This window comes from Typopeltis vanoorti, chromosome 4, assembly GCF_054136105.1.
Source record: "Typopeltis vanoorti isolate ZY-2024b chromosome 4, IOZ_Tvanoo_1.0, whole genome shotgun sequence".
NCBI classification, from domain to species: domain Eukaryota; kingdom Metazoa; phylum Arthropoda; class Arachnida; order Uropygi; family Thelyphonidae; genus Typopeltis; species Typopeltis vanoorti.
The window spans coordinates 88321278-88335857 of record NC_143552.1 but is presented as its reverse complement, the minus strand read 5'-3'; the positions used below and the strand labels follow the sequence as shown (position 1 = coordinate 88335857).

Genomic DNA, 14580 nt, shown 5'->3' with positions numbered 1-14580 from the left:
TATTTCAGGACCTCTTTCTTCTGTTGAGATTTCATTTTGCTCTTCCAATTCAATTTTTGTTGGTCTTTCATTTTTTGCATAAAGTTCTTCGATGTATTCCTCTCATCTTTCACCTTGTATTTCAATATCATAAATCACTTTTCCTTGCTTATCTTTTAATGGCAGATTTCTTATGCTTTTTCAAACATTTTATCATATTGCCTCCTTTTATCCATTTCTTCAATTTCTTTACATTCTGCTTTTAACCATTCCTTTCTTGCTTTATCAGTTTCTCTTCTCAGTTCATTATTTAATACTTTGTATTTTCTTCTTCCCTCTTCAGTGTTTACATTTTTCCATCTTCTTCTTTCCTCCATTTTTCTTATCATTTCATTTGTAATCCATGGCTTCTTAATTCTTTTCCCTCCCACAAAACCTATCTCTTCAGCAGCTGTTTCATATATCAAGTATTTGAGTTGATTCCATTTTGCGTTAACATCAATAGTTTCTTCCGATATATCCTCTTTGTTTCTTATTTTATTCTCCAGTTCCCTGAATTTCTTACCTGCATCTCCTTCGAGTTTTTCTAGGTTCCACCTTTTCTTGCTTTTACCTTTGTTTATTTTCTTAAATCATATTCTTAATTTCATAAAAAGCAAATTATGGTCTGAGTCAATATGAGCTCCTGGATATGTTGATATCCTTTTTACACTGTTTATGTACCTGTTTTGTATTAACATATAATCAATCTGGTATCTTGCGATATCTCCTGGCATTTTCCATGTATATCTTCTCTTTGGAAGTTTAAACCAAGTATTACCAATGATTAGTTTGTGTCTTTTACAAAACTCTATAAGTCTTTCACCACTCTCATTCCTTTTTCCAAGGCCATATTTTTCTGTTATTCCCTTCTCTACCTTTTCACCTACCACTGCATTCCAGTCTCCCATCCAGATAGTTCACCTTTTAGTTCTGTCTTCTTCTATTTGATTATACATCTCTTCTACTTCATTTTCATCATGGTCACTTGTGGGCATATATATGTGTATAATCATTATGTCCACAAGCTTTGCTTTCAGTTTAATCATAATCACCCTGTCACTTTTATATATTCTTTTTTCTACTGAATTTTTAATGTTTTCATTCAACACAAATGCTACTCCATTATTCTCCTGTGTTCTACAGGAATATATAATTCTATAACCATCACTTTCAAAATCACTTATATCTTCCCATCTCACTTCATTTAGACCAACCACATCCAATTTATTCCTCCCCATTTCTTTCTTCAAGTTCTCTAATTTACCAGCTCTCAACATTGTTCTTACATTCCAAGTTGCCACATGTATAGTTTCTATCTCATTCTCTCTTGGATGTCTTATTTTCTTCCTATTTCCTCAATACTTGGGATCCCATCCTCATTGATATCATGCAGTAGACTTAATATCTTGACTTTCTGTCTTCTCTTTTGTTACTTCCAATAACTCTTTTATGTCCTCTTTAATAATATTTGGGGAGTTCTTTCACTTGGTGGAACAGGGGAAAGGAACGAGGACAAGGGGGGGAACCATTACTGGAAGTTATGAAAGGAAGCTGTGAGCAAAACTGGTGAGGAGTGATTTCTCTGCATGGAGGACAGTTGAACTGTGGAATGTATTGCCTGATAGATTGGTGAGAGCACAAACTGTCAATGAGTTAATGGAGTGGTATGATAGACTTTGTGTTTACTAGGAAGGGCCTCTCATGGTGAGTCTTTTGACTATGGAGGCCTGAATCATCATCATAATAATATTTGCCTCCCTTCAAATAATTTAGTTCTGCCAAAACAATTGCCATTTTGCCTTTCTGCATCCTAAAATTAATGTATCAGAGCCAATCATGAGTTTAAAGAGGGGTATATGACAGACATTGTGTGAATAATGGTTAGTGTAGACCTCCTACAGCATCTGTAGCTCAGTTGGTATAGATAAGCTTTGGTTGAAAAGACCTGGGTTCAAATCCTGTTTCTGACATGAAGAACCTTTATGAGGTGTTTTTAATCTATTTAATCTAATGTGAAGTTAGCTGGTCTAATACAGAAGTAGAAGGTTTTTCTACAAGAAACTCAGTTTTTTTGTCCTTCAGATTGACCTTGTACACACACACACACACACACACACACACACACACACACACACACACACACACACACACACACACACACACACACACACACACACGTACGTGCACGCACTTATATATAGATATAAAATGCTTAACTGCCTAGAGGGATGCAGCAGAGGAATAGCAAGCCGGCTGCATTAAATTGCCTAAAGTCTCTAATCAGGAGACTCAACCTTTCTTCGACAGATAAGAAATAGATGGATGATGGTGGATCTCCTGAGGAGTCTTTGGACACAACAGAAGTTCACATGTCATAATAATAATAGTTATTAAATGACATCTCTAAAAAAATCCAAGGGCTCATCATAGGAGGGTACTCCACTCCACACATACACAATGCCACTGTTCATCCTCTGCACAAAGTATCATAATATAATGCACCATATACTAAATGCTGCTTAAGTATAACCCTTTTGAAAGTCTTATAATAAATGAATATAAATCTGCAAGGTAGAAAGAAATCAGAGCAGAACACTATCAATTTTTGGTTAAATCATAAAAAAGAAGCCTACATGTTTTTTTTTTTTTTGTTTGTTTGTTTGTTTTAAATTACAGAACAAATTAACAAGCAGAAATAAAAGTTATGTGAAGCAATTGAATACAGCAGAGAAGTTACTTTTCAGGCAAGTAACCTGTTTTATAAAATAAAAAGACATGCATCACTCTACCTCATTCACAGTAATATAAAATAATAAATGTGTTAGAATCGCATTTTTTTTTGCTTAAATATTTTAACATTGTTTTCTATAAAACAAATATTAAATTTGGATTTTGTTTTGTTGCAGGTTGTTATCAAATGTTAAAAAAAAGTAGCCAGGTCAAGTGTTGACCACATGCAGTGACTGACTGATAGTCATTGAGTTCTTCATTTCAGGAGAAGAAAAGCACTTCATCAAAAACCATTCACAGTATATGGTGTAGAAAAACAGTTGATATCAGCAATGCTTGAAGATGGGAAAAAAAAAAAAAAAAAGGAGAATATACTTTAGGAGATCTGTCTATATCAGGCAACCTATCAGAACACAACATGAAAATCTGGATGAATGGAAACCTCAACAATGTCATGTGACTACCAAGGAACTCTAAAGCTTGATATTCTATGTATAATGCCAAAAAGCTAAATTACCATGGCTATTTGCAAAGGAGATAAACACATTCAATGTTTTCTTAGATCTTTTAAAAAGCCTACTGCAGGGAGAACTCTTCTCATTTTTGAAATGATGTGTCATTACTAGTGACAAGACTAGTCTCTCATGGTGAGCCAAAATGTAAGAGCTTGTTTCAAGAATGGAAATGAAAATCTTGTATAAATAACAACAAAAAAAAAGCTTTCTAAGGGAGGTATGAAACTCTTAGTGATTATTTTTTTTGGGATAGCAAAGGCATTATTTTGATGTTTTTTTTTTTTTTTATTAATACATCAAAAATAACTAAACTGTTAACAAGTATAAGTATTGTGAGACTTTTGGGAAAAAAAAAAACTAACCTGAAATCATCATACATAACCTACTCACTCAAGTATCCATGAAGTTTTCAAGAATCATTAGACAACATGCCTGTAGTCTGAATTCAGCTCCACATAAGTATTTAGAAGCCTAATAACTAAATAAAAAAATAGAAGATTAAATACACCTTATCCTCTAATATATGTATATAAAATTTATTTAAGTAATTTTGTTTGACAAGAAATTACATTCTTGTTTAATGCTTTACCCAAGTGTAAGCAAAAAATAAAGGTTTGTAAGTAACTTGATAACTAGGCTACTTGTATATGGAAGTTATTTACTTTGCATCAGTTGCCTCAGTATCACATAATACAAAACATTCTGAGAAGAGGGCACTACCCATACCGATTTTTAACCTTTATTGATGTCTTGTCAGTGGAAGCAGGCCCAAGGAAGATACTATGGTTGAATTGATGCAGAGGTGTTAGTATATCAACGTCAAGCATATCAGAAATGTAAGCAATTGCAGATGTGCAAGCATTTTCTCATATACAAATAGTAAAAAGGTGTATTATTATTATTATTTTTTTTTTTTCAGTTGGCTACAAAGGAAATCATATTCTCATTTAATCCTTTACTCAAGTGTAAGCAAACAGAGGTTTACACATGAAGTATCATCATGACTAAGCTACGTATATGGAAGCTACTACTTCACATCATTTGCCTCAGTATTACATAATGTATCAACATTATGGGAAGGGCCACTACCCAGACCAGTTTTGAAGCAAAAAAAAACTTTCAACAACTATCTTTTATCACCAGAGTATTTCAGTATTAGGGTGATCACCTTTTTACTTACTTGTGTATGGAAAATATATGACTTCTGTATTGATTCAACCATTTCATCTTCTTGGACCTGGCTCCCATTGACAGGACCTCAGTAAAGGTTAAAAGGTCTGGGTAGTGGTCCTTCCCATAGTGTTGTTGCATTATGTAATAATGAGAGAAACTAATGCAAAGTCAATAGCTTTCATATACAAGTGGCCTAGGATACTTAACATGCAAACTTTGTTTACTTGTACCTGAGTGGAGGATTAAACAAAAATATAATTTACATTGTAACCAAGCGAAAAAACTTACAAGTTATTCCAGTTGTATCCAGAGACCGGTGTTTTCAATCTGTTTTTATATACCAATTAAAAGAAATGTTAAAAAAAAAAAACTTTTCACATCAGAGTATTTCTCATTTGCCCCTCCCAAACCAGATCTATGAGCATTTTTGTCCCATAGATCATTCCTGTGATTCTGTGGGAGGAAGGTTATCCATGATGATAATACATTTGCCAGAATGATAGGTACTCTTTGTTTTTGAGTAAAATTTTGCAGCTAAAATAATTGTAGCTATGGTTCCTGCATTTCAGCTCTCTTATTATTGTATCTTTTTACTGTGTTAATACAGACTTAAGAATTATCTTATTCAACAATATAACAATTATACGATATATCCTATCATAGGAGGTTGAGTGTTCTTATGGAGGTAGGGGAAAGATATTATTATTAAACATTAGACCCTTAGAGCATCAAAGACTTGTCATGAGAGGGCCTTACTGCATGTTAAAAACTTGTTTATTGTTTATCAGACAATGCATTCCTCTCACCAGCCACTCTCGGTCTGAATCTACTGCTAACATTCACCTTAGACAGTTGTCAAGGATGTCCTTGTCTTCTACTCTTGTCTCACTCTGTTCTGTGAAAAATCTCTTCCTCAAATCTGTTAATCAACTCTTCGCAACTTATATTCCTTGATTCCACTCCCTTCTCCTATCCACTATGTTCTGTAAATGGCATTCTCTCAGTTGTCTATCTTCATATCCAAGCACCTTTTTTGTTTGTTTGTAATACCTCTTGATCAATATCACACTCACCATCATGCTTCTTTGATGAACTGCATTATAAATACATTAAATACTTCAAGTCTATTTTTCACAGTGGTTACCTGTCTACCATTGCTAATATCATTCTGGGATTTTTTTAGAGCTGATTGACTAAGTACTGCTCATATTTTACTTTTCTTATCAACTACGTAACATTCCTTACTTACTCACTCTTCTTTCTTTCAAGGTTACACGGTGGTCAGCATTCATTGTGTTGAATTTATGGAAACAAAACACACACATATTAGAGCAATTACTTATAATTAAGAAAATAACACTTGATGTTTCAGCCTCTTTATTGAGGTAATCATCAGGAAAACATACATATGCACAAGACACAAGCTACATGACACTAAACAAAAGTAAGCTAAATCTAACTGCTTTGTTCATTGTTTATGCTAGCCTGCCCTCTGGTGAAAAAAAAATAAATAAAAGTTAAAAAATCAATGAATAAATACTTTTTTATGAATAATAAGTATAATAACATACAGATCATTAAAACATCGATCAGACAGCTTACCTGGAAGAAATGAACCAATTGGTATTCAACCACAACATGTACCAATTGGTTAACTTCAATCCTACAAAATGCATCAAAAAGAAAATAACATAACTAATCAAGTCAATCATCACTTTTCAGAGGAAACAATTAAAAAGCTGTTATCACCCGTGCTCCCAGAATTTGACCTGCCAAAATTACACAAAGTAAACACACCACTATGATTGCTAGTTGAAGGGATCGACAGCCCCAATTATTCACTTAGCCAAGAAACTAGTGGCTACACTCAAGTAGTTGGTATGTCATTTCCCATCCTACATAAAAATACACAACATTTTAAAAACATCACATTCAACAATGAAGATTTATTAGTCAGCTTTGATGTAACTGCACTTTTTAAGAATGTCGATCAATGACACGATTCTTCTCATACAGAACAAATTTCTGCTCGATATCACAGCCCACATACTTTGTTTTGGGTATATGTATCAAAATAATTTCTACCTACAAAAAGAAGGTATGGCCATGGACTCCCCCCCCCCCCTCCCCATAACTAACTTTTATATGGAAGACTTGCTGGTGATATATTCGCCATCTGGCCCTACAGCCACCAGATATTAAATACATTCCTATGTCACCAAAACAAACAACACAAACGTATCAAATTTACCATTGATATTGACAACAATAACTTACTTCCTTTTCTAGACACTAATGTCACATATCATCCTAAGGCTATCTGTCCTTCAGATAGTTTGATGCAAACCTACACAAAGAAGCCAATACATACACAAAGATCCATACCACCATCCAACACAAAAACTAGGGGTCATCAGCATCCTCAAACATAGTCCTAACAATTTACTCCGATGAGTAGGTGCCGAAGAAGGAATATGAAATCATAAGCCAAAACCTTCATAAAAATAGCTACAACAACAAAAAAAAAACAGTTCACAAGATCCCTAACATAATGCCATGAAAGGTGAAAAAGAGATTACAAAAATGCCATACCATATGTTAGGGAATATTGGGGGAAAAAAAATAGAACATTACAGAAATAAAATATTATGGCAACTTTCAAACTTCCTGCAAAATTAAAAAGTATAGTCAGCTCATCCAAAGATCCTCTTTCTTTGTTCACCTGGCAGGTTACAAAATTCAGTGCACCTGCAAATTACCCTACATAGGGGAAACAGGGTGCACATTTCCAACAAGAAAAGATGAACACAAACGCCACATTAAATTCCTTCACTATGATAAAACAGGCATGTCAGACAATATATACTCCAAACATGTCACGGAATTAACTGGAAAGGCACTAAGTCCCTACATTTCACCAAAACCTGGTATGCAAGAAAATTCTAGGAAGCTTATGAGATACTGATCATCATCCTAATCTCAACAAGAATGATGGAATAGTAATTCCAAGAATCTGAAGACCCATATAGGATCCAGAATATGATGGTAGAACCTAACAAAAGAAAACCATAAGCCAACAGGACTGTAAAAGATGCACCTGATGTAGTTGAACTGTAATTTTTTTTTATCATCTATGTTATATTTATTATGTGTAAAAAAAAAAAAAAAAAAAAAGTATTGATTTTTTATTTTATTTATTTTTTTGAGGGCAGGCTAACATAAACGATTAACAAAGCAGTTAGATTTAGCTTACCTTTGTTTATCGTATGTGTGTGTTTTTGTCTCCATAAATTCTGCACAGTGGATTCCTTGCTTACTCTTTATAGTTATCATTGTTATTGCTTCCATTTAAGCAATGTTTTGCTTGATCTCACCATTTATCCATTTTCCTTGTGCTCTATTCAGTCAAGTAATTATTATTATGTGACATCTCCAGAGAGTCCAAAGACTCATCGAGGGAGAGAGTGCCAACAGCATTGAACGATTGAAACCCTTCCAACTACTAACTGCACTCAAACTTGTTTAACTTTTTGCAAGAGCCATTAGTAGCAGAGACTCTACCAATCGACCAACCTTTGCTGTAATCTTCTGAATACAGTGAGATAATATCACTGCTGTTAAATGTTCCTTGGCTAGTGTGCCTGCCCAACCAGTTCCTATTCCCTTAATTACTCATTCTATGCTGTCATTTGGAATGAGAAATTCGGTTCTGTGTTATCTCCTAAGTTCTCTTCATAATCACCTGCCTTGTCCCAAGTATATAACTTATATGGAGCTATATCTAGGTATATATAATAACTCCATAAAACTAGCCACCATCCAATTGTTTATCTCATAGTCTTTTTCACTATATTGGAGGTAGATTTGATACCTCATTCACAATAAGATCCTCTGATGCATGAACACATCCAAGATCTGATCTTCATATGCATTCTATTGCATACTGCATAAGGTAGATTGAAAGTTTATTTTTTTTTTTCACTTGGTTAGAATATAATAAATTTAGTTTAATCCTTTATCCAAGTGTGAGCAAACAAAGTTTGTGCCTGAAAGTATCTTCAGGACTGGGGTAAGGTGGTGCAACACCAGGGCGACTCATTGCAAAGGTGGAGCAAGCTACCAACACTGCTATCTCAGTATCTCCCATAATGCAAAACACATCTCCTTGCAGATATGTCTAATGTTATGCATTATGGGAAGGGCCACTACCCAGACTAGTTTCAACCTTTATTGAGGTCTCTTCAGTGGGAGCCAGGCCCAAGTGGAGATACCAGCCAGAAGCGTTAGCAAGGTCATCTCTACCTATAGGAGCTGCCAAATGGTGTGCCACCTTTTTAATAAATTACTCTGGATTTAGAGAAAGATGTTGAAAGTTTATTTTTCACTTGGTTAGAATATAATAAATTTAGTTAAGTTGCACCACCTTACCCCAGTCCTGAAGATACTTTCAGGCGCAAACTTTGTTTGCTCACACTTGGATAAAGGATTAAACTAAATTTATTATATTCTAACCAAGTGAAAAAAAAAATAAACTTTCAACCTACCTTATGCAGTATGCAATAGAATGCATATGAAGATCAGATCTTGGATGTGTTCATGCATCAGAGGATCTTATTGTGAATGAGGTATCACATCTTCCTCCAATATAGTGAAAAAGACTATGAGATAAACAATTGGATGGTGGCTAGTTTTATGGAGCTATTATATATACCTAGTTATAGCTCCATATAAGTTATATACTTGGGACAAGGCAGGTGATTATGAAGTTTGCACCTGAAAGTATCTTCAGGACTGGGGTAAGGTGGTGCAACTTAACTAAATTTATTATATTCTAACCAAGTGAAAAATAAACTTTCAACATCTTTCTCTAAATCCAGAGTAATTTATTAAAAGGTGGCACACCATTTGGCAACTCCTATAGGTAGAGATGACCTTGCTAACGCTTCTGGCTGGTATCTCCACTTGGGCCTGGCTCCCACTGAAGAGACCTCAATAAAGGCAAAACTAGTCTGGGTAGTGGCCCTTCCCATAATGCATAACATTAGACATATCTGCAAGGAGATGTGTTTTGCATTATGGGAGATACTGAGATAGGAGTGTTGGTAGCTTGCTCCACCTTTGCAAGGAGTCGCCCTAGTGTTGCACCACCTTACCCCAGTCCTGAAGATACTTTGAGGTGCAAACTTTGTTTGCTCACACTTGGATAAAGGATTAAACTAAATTTATTATATTGTATAAGGTAGATCTCCCTCAGAAATTCATTTTCCTTGCTTGCAGACACTGTTTCTTAATTTGACTTTATATATTCATAATTTAAGTAATTTACAAGAATTGCCTTTCTCTTATTTGCTCAGCCAATATGTGTACCCATTTCTTGGTCATTCTTTTCCATTTCCAGGCCTATATCAATATCCTACTAAATATTCAGTCCTAGAAGTCATGAAGTTATAAAATATTATAATCACAACTGCTATGCTATTTCTCCTATCTGCATCTCTACCTTAACACATACAATCAGTTCCTATCACTACAAGAAAAATAGCACCATCTTCCTCTATCTCTATTTATTCCTCCTCACTTATACAGATGACTTTTGGATATATCGCCAATCAATTCAAAAGTTTCTTCTCCCATATTTTTACCACCTTCTAGTTGTGGTTCCATACCAAACTTAGATACCCGCTCTCCCTTTACTGCAACCTCTTGTTTTCCTTCGGACTAACTTGATCCTTAATAGAAAGGACAGAACTATCCTTTTATGAGTTTTTATTTTTAATGCCACTTGTGACATAGTAACAACTATTAGAAATATGTAGATGTTAATAATAATAATCTATTAATGTAGATCAGTTATATATTTGGTTTAATCCTTTATCCAAGTGTAAGCAAACAAAGTTTGTGCCTGAAGTATTTTCAGGACCTGGGGAAATTTGTGGCAAAGGTGGTATAACTTCTCATCACTTGCCTGAGTATTCCATAATGCAAAGCACATCTCCTTGTGGACATGTATAATGCTATGCATTAAGGGAAGGGTCACGTCACTATCCAGACCGATTTCGAACCTTATTGAGATCTCATCAGTGGGAGCCAGACACACAAGTGGTGATACTAAGGTGGAAGTAATGGAGAAGTCATATTTCCATATACCATTATTATGTGATACCTCCAGGGAGTCCAAAGACTCATCGAGGGAGAGTGTGCCAACAGCATCGAACGATTGTTCCCCTTCCACCTACTAACCACGCTCAAACTTGCTTAACTTTTTGTGTGCCATTAGTAGCAGAGCTCTACCAATCGACCAACCTTTGCTGGCAAGGTATTAATGTAGATATTTTGGCCCGAATGTAACAGGCTATCATAAGTGCACAAGCAAATTCACAAGGTGGAGCAGGAACAATGGATTATCATTCTCTTTCACAGATATGAACCACATCTTAGAGTGCTACCATACAACAGATGATAAAAAAAAAAGGGGGGGGGGTTCTTGCCACTTATCAGGATGAGATTTCCCAAATTTCTGTTATTATTATTATGTGACACTTCCAGAGAGTCCAAAGACTCATCGAGGGAGAGTGTACCAACAGCATCGAACGATGGATCCCCTTCCAACTACTAACTGCACTCAAACTTGCTTAACTTTTTGCATGAGCTATTAGTAGCAGAGGCTCTACCAATCGACCAACCTTGGATAGATAGTCATTCAGATTTAAGTTTTGGCAGTGTAAAAGTGCTTCTGCATTCTCTTTGAACAACCACTCGCACTTAAAACATACTGATGTAATAGGCTTGTATTGGATCAGAAGGTATTATGGTCAGTGCCTGACCTGTACTGTTCCAGGCCAGATTTTTCAGGCATATTGTAGGGGATATAAGAGTGGTGTTCCTGTATTTGTTTTTTGACAGAGCATCCTGTTTGTCCAAACTAAAAACAGAGACAATCACACAAATCTGATAAACAGCAGGTGGGAAGGGGGGGAAGAAGCAGTGGACTATTTATCTTTTGTAGAGGTTAATCAGAAGGAGATTTAATTAACAGGAAATAATGTAGGGATTACATTGTATTTTTTAAGGATATTTGAAATCAGTTCAGAGATTCCTGTGATGTATAGAAAAGGGACTCACTATAGGGTCATAGTTTCTAGGGAGTAGATTGTAAATGTCACAGATGCACGTAATCTTCAAGCCATTCTGTAGCATGATGCTGTAGATGGCATTGAGTTCTAGTTGGAGATCCTCATGATTGAAGCAGACAACATATGTTCTTTAAATATGGATTTGATGATGCTCATTTTTTCAGATGGATGATGGGTTGAATTTTGTTGTATCTAACAGCCTGCAAAGGTGGGTTTGTGATGAACAAAGTTGTAAGTACTCCAGAGGGGCAGGGGAGAGGAAGAGGAGGATGTTGAAAAAGGCTAATTATCTGTCATTTTCTTTTCCAGTGTGAAGTTGATGCACAGGTACTGGCTGTTAATTTTGGTGAGGAAGATAAGTAGATAATGCTTCAGATTCAAGCCAAATGGCAAAAACATCATCCACATCATCATCTAGTATACTCAAAAAGAGGGCTGCAGTTGTATTGAGGAGATTAAAATCTTCAAGATATTCCAAGTAGAAATTTGCTAATGCAGAGAAAAGAGGATCCCCCACCCCATAAAAGTCAATTCAATTCTTTTGTAGAACTTGTTTTAACAGATGAAGTAACCTGAAGTGTATGACAAAGTTGAACAGTTTGACTATGTCTGGGAGAAACTCCTGTGATAACAACTGGAGAGCATCTGCAAGAGGTATACTAGTAAATGAGGACTGCATGTCAAAACTGACCATGATGTTAGTGGGCTGTAAGAATAGGTTTTTAAGTTTTTGTCAAGAATTCTATGTGATTGCAAGTGGTCTGTATGAGCACTTTACAGACCAGGAATTTGGCAATACATATTACAGCCAAATCAACAAACTAATCATTTGAGTAGACTGAATTGTCTAGTCAACAAAGTGATCATCTGGGACAAGAACACTATCAAAAAAAATTGATGCCTCCTTCCTGATTTCTATGTTTTACCAAAAAATTCACAAAGAAGGAGTTCCTCTCAACCCCACAGTCAAATGAATTAATGCTCCTAGGTAGATAGGAGCTCCTGTGAAAAAAACACCAAGAATTCGAAAATGCAACCTCTTGGCTGGAGAGTGGATACACTAACCATTCAGCTAACCAGCTTTTAAATATGCTTGGGCAAAAGCATTTTATTTTAGACAGAGTCAAAAACAAAAGTGGATCCAATTTACCATCTATCAATCATGCAACCAGTGCAAAAGTGATATAGGATAAAATCCAGAAAATGAACAGAACACACTATTTATCTATCTTAGAACATAACGAATGTGTAGTTGCTGAATCCAAAGCAATTGCAGACACGTTATGACAATGCTTTGCTAGAATCTCAATCACAGCTTCATATCCTACTGAATTTTTCATAACCAAGAAAGAGCAGCTTAACATTCTGTTTAAATCCTTTCTTTCATGCTTACACAGTGACCAGAATACATTATGAAAATTATGGAGACGACTATCGTGTTAGAGCAAAACTTCAGTTTAATAAAAACCAAAATGAACACTCGACATTTTGACCTTCATATCAAGGTCATCATTTGGACCATACACATATATACAGAGAAACAAGCTGCACTACAATCTACATGGTTTGCTAAAGTTACTGACCAACCGTTATAACAATTATTGGCCTGACCTCTGGTGAAAAAAAAACCTTTACTACATCAAAGCTAGATTCCTCGTATTATCTATTAGGTTACAAAATTAAATTGGGCTGGAGAGCAACATGTTTATATATATATAAAATAAAAAATAAATAAAAAAAACTGTTTATACATATAAATTTCAACCAATTGGGTATGAAATAGTTTCCAATAAAAGCTGAAAATTGCTTAAAGTCCTAAAGTATGCTATGTACTAAGTAAGCTGAATATGTGCCATCCAAATTCTTTGAATTCTTATGCCACCATTATTGCTAAGATTAGGGTGGTTAATCAGAATTTCACAGGCTTCTTTAAATTTTCTTTCATACCAGGTTTTTGTATGATGTAAAGAGCAGGTACGTTTCCAATCAATTTGGTGTAGTATGTTGAGAGCATGATCTCAGAGGCCTGCTCACCAAAATTGTTATATTTAATGTATCTTTTGTGTTCTTTTTTTACGTATAGGGATTGTACGTCCAGTTTCACCAATATAAGGTAAGTTACAGGTGCAGTAGACGCAGTAAACTCCAGGATGTGCCAATGGGAGGAGACGATCCTTAGAGCAGCTGAATATGTTTTTTAATTTTATAGGTGGTTTAAAAGTAGCATTCAGATTATAATGGCATAGGATTCTATTGATTTTTTCTGATAACCCTTTAATGTATGGGATGGCTATGGTTTTACTGTAATCTATATTCTTTTCTGATGAAGTTTTATAAAGAACTTTATTAATAGTATTTTTGTTATAGCCATTATTTATAAATGTGTTGCTAATAATCTTTAATTCTTGTTTAAGAGCTTGTTGATTAGAGCTTGTTATAGCTATAACAATTATAGAAATTGTTATAGCTCTGTTTTTAAGGGTGTCTCCAAATTTTTGCGATAGATGGTGATATGAGTTGGCATGTATATATTGGCCAGCAATGTTCCCTCTGTTTTTTTGTTGTGAGTGTGTGCAAAATTTGCCTTCTTTTGAGAAGTGCGGTGCGCACATACTTCTCAAAAGAAGGCAAAAACCTATACGAGTCACCATACTGATTATTTAAGCAAAAAACTTAAAATATTTTAGTTCACTCTTTACCTTCTGGTGTCAATGGGGCGTCAGTGAGATCATCCCAACTCCCCACCGTGTTCCCACACATGGCAGTAGCCTCCCCAGTAAACAGTCGGAAATCACGATTCACACGCCTTGGGCAGGACTCGATCCGGGGACGTTGCGCATGTGAGGCCAACACGATACCAACTGTACTAGATAGGATTCTAAGTGTGTGTATTATTACCATCACCAAGTAAGTTGTGTGACATCAATCACAGAGCTAACATAAATATTTTATATATATTTAATATTGATCTGATTAGAAGTAAGAAATAAAGTAAAAAAAAAGATAAC

General features: G+C 35.2%; 1 protein-coding gene across 2 annotated transcripts in view; it reads left to right on the top strand.

The window, feature by feature from the left end:
• The window catches only part of LOC150107481 (nucleolar transcription factor 1-A-like), a 554391-nt gene that overhangs the window by 115367 nt on the left and 424444 nt on the right, over positions 1-14580 (top strand). The window contains exon 4 of one of the 2 annotated variants that reach the window (XR_016548246.1): positions 2928-3483. The gene's annotated coding sequence lies outside the window, so the exon portion shown is untranslated. Of the gene's footprint in view, positions 1-2927; positions 3899-14580 lie in introns of those variants that run through there. The other variant, XR_016548245.1, reaches the window with a different exon arrangement.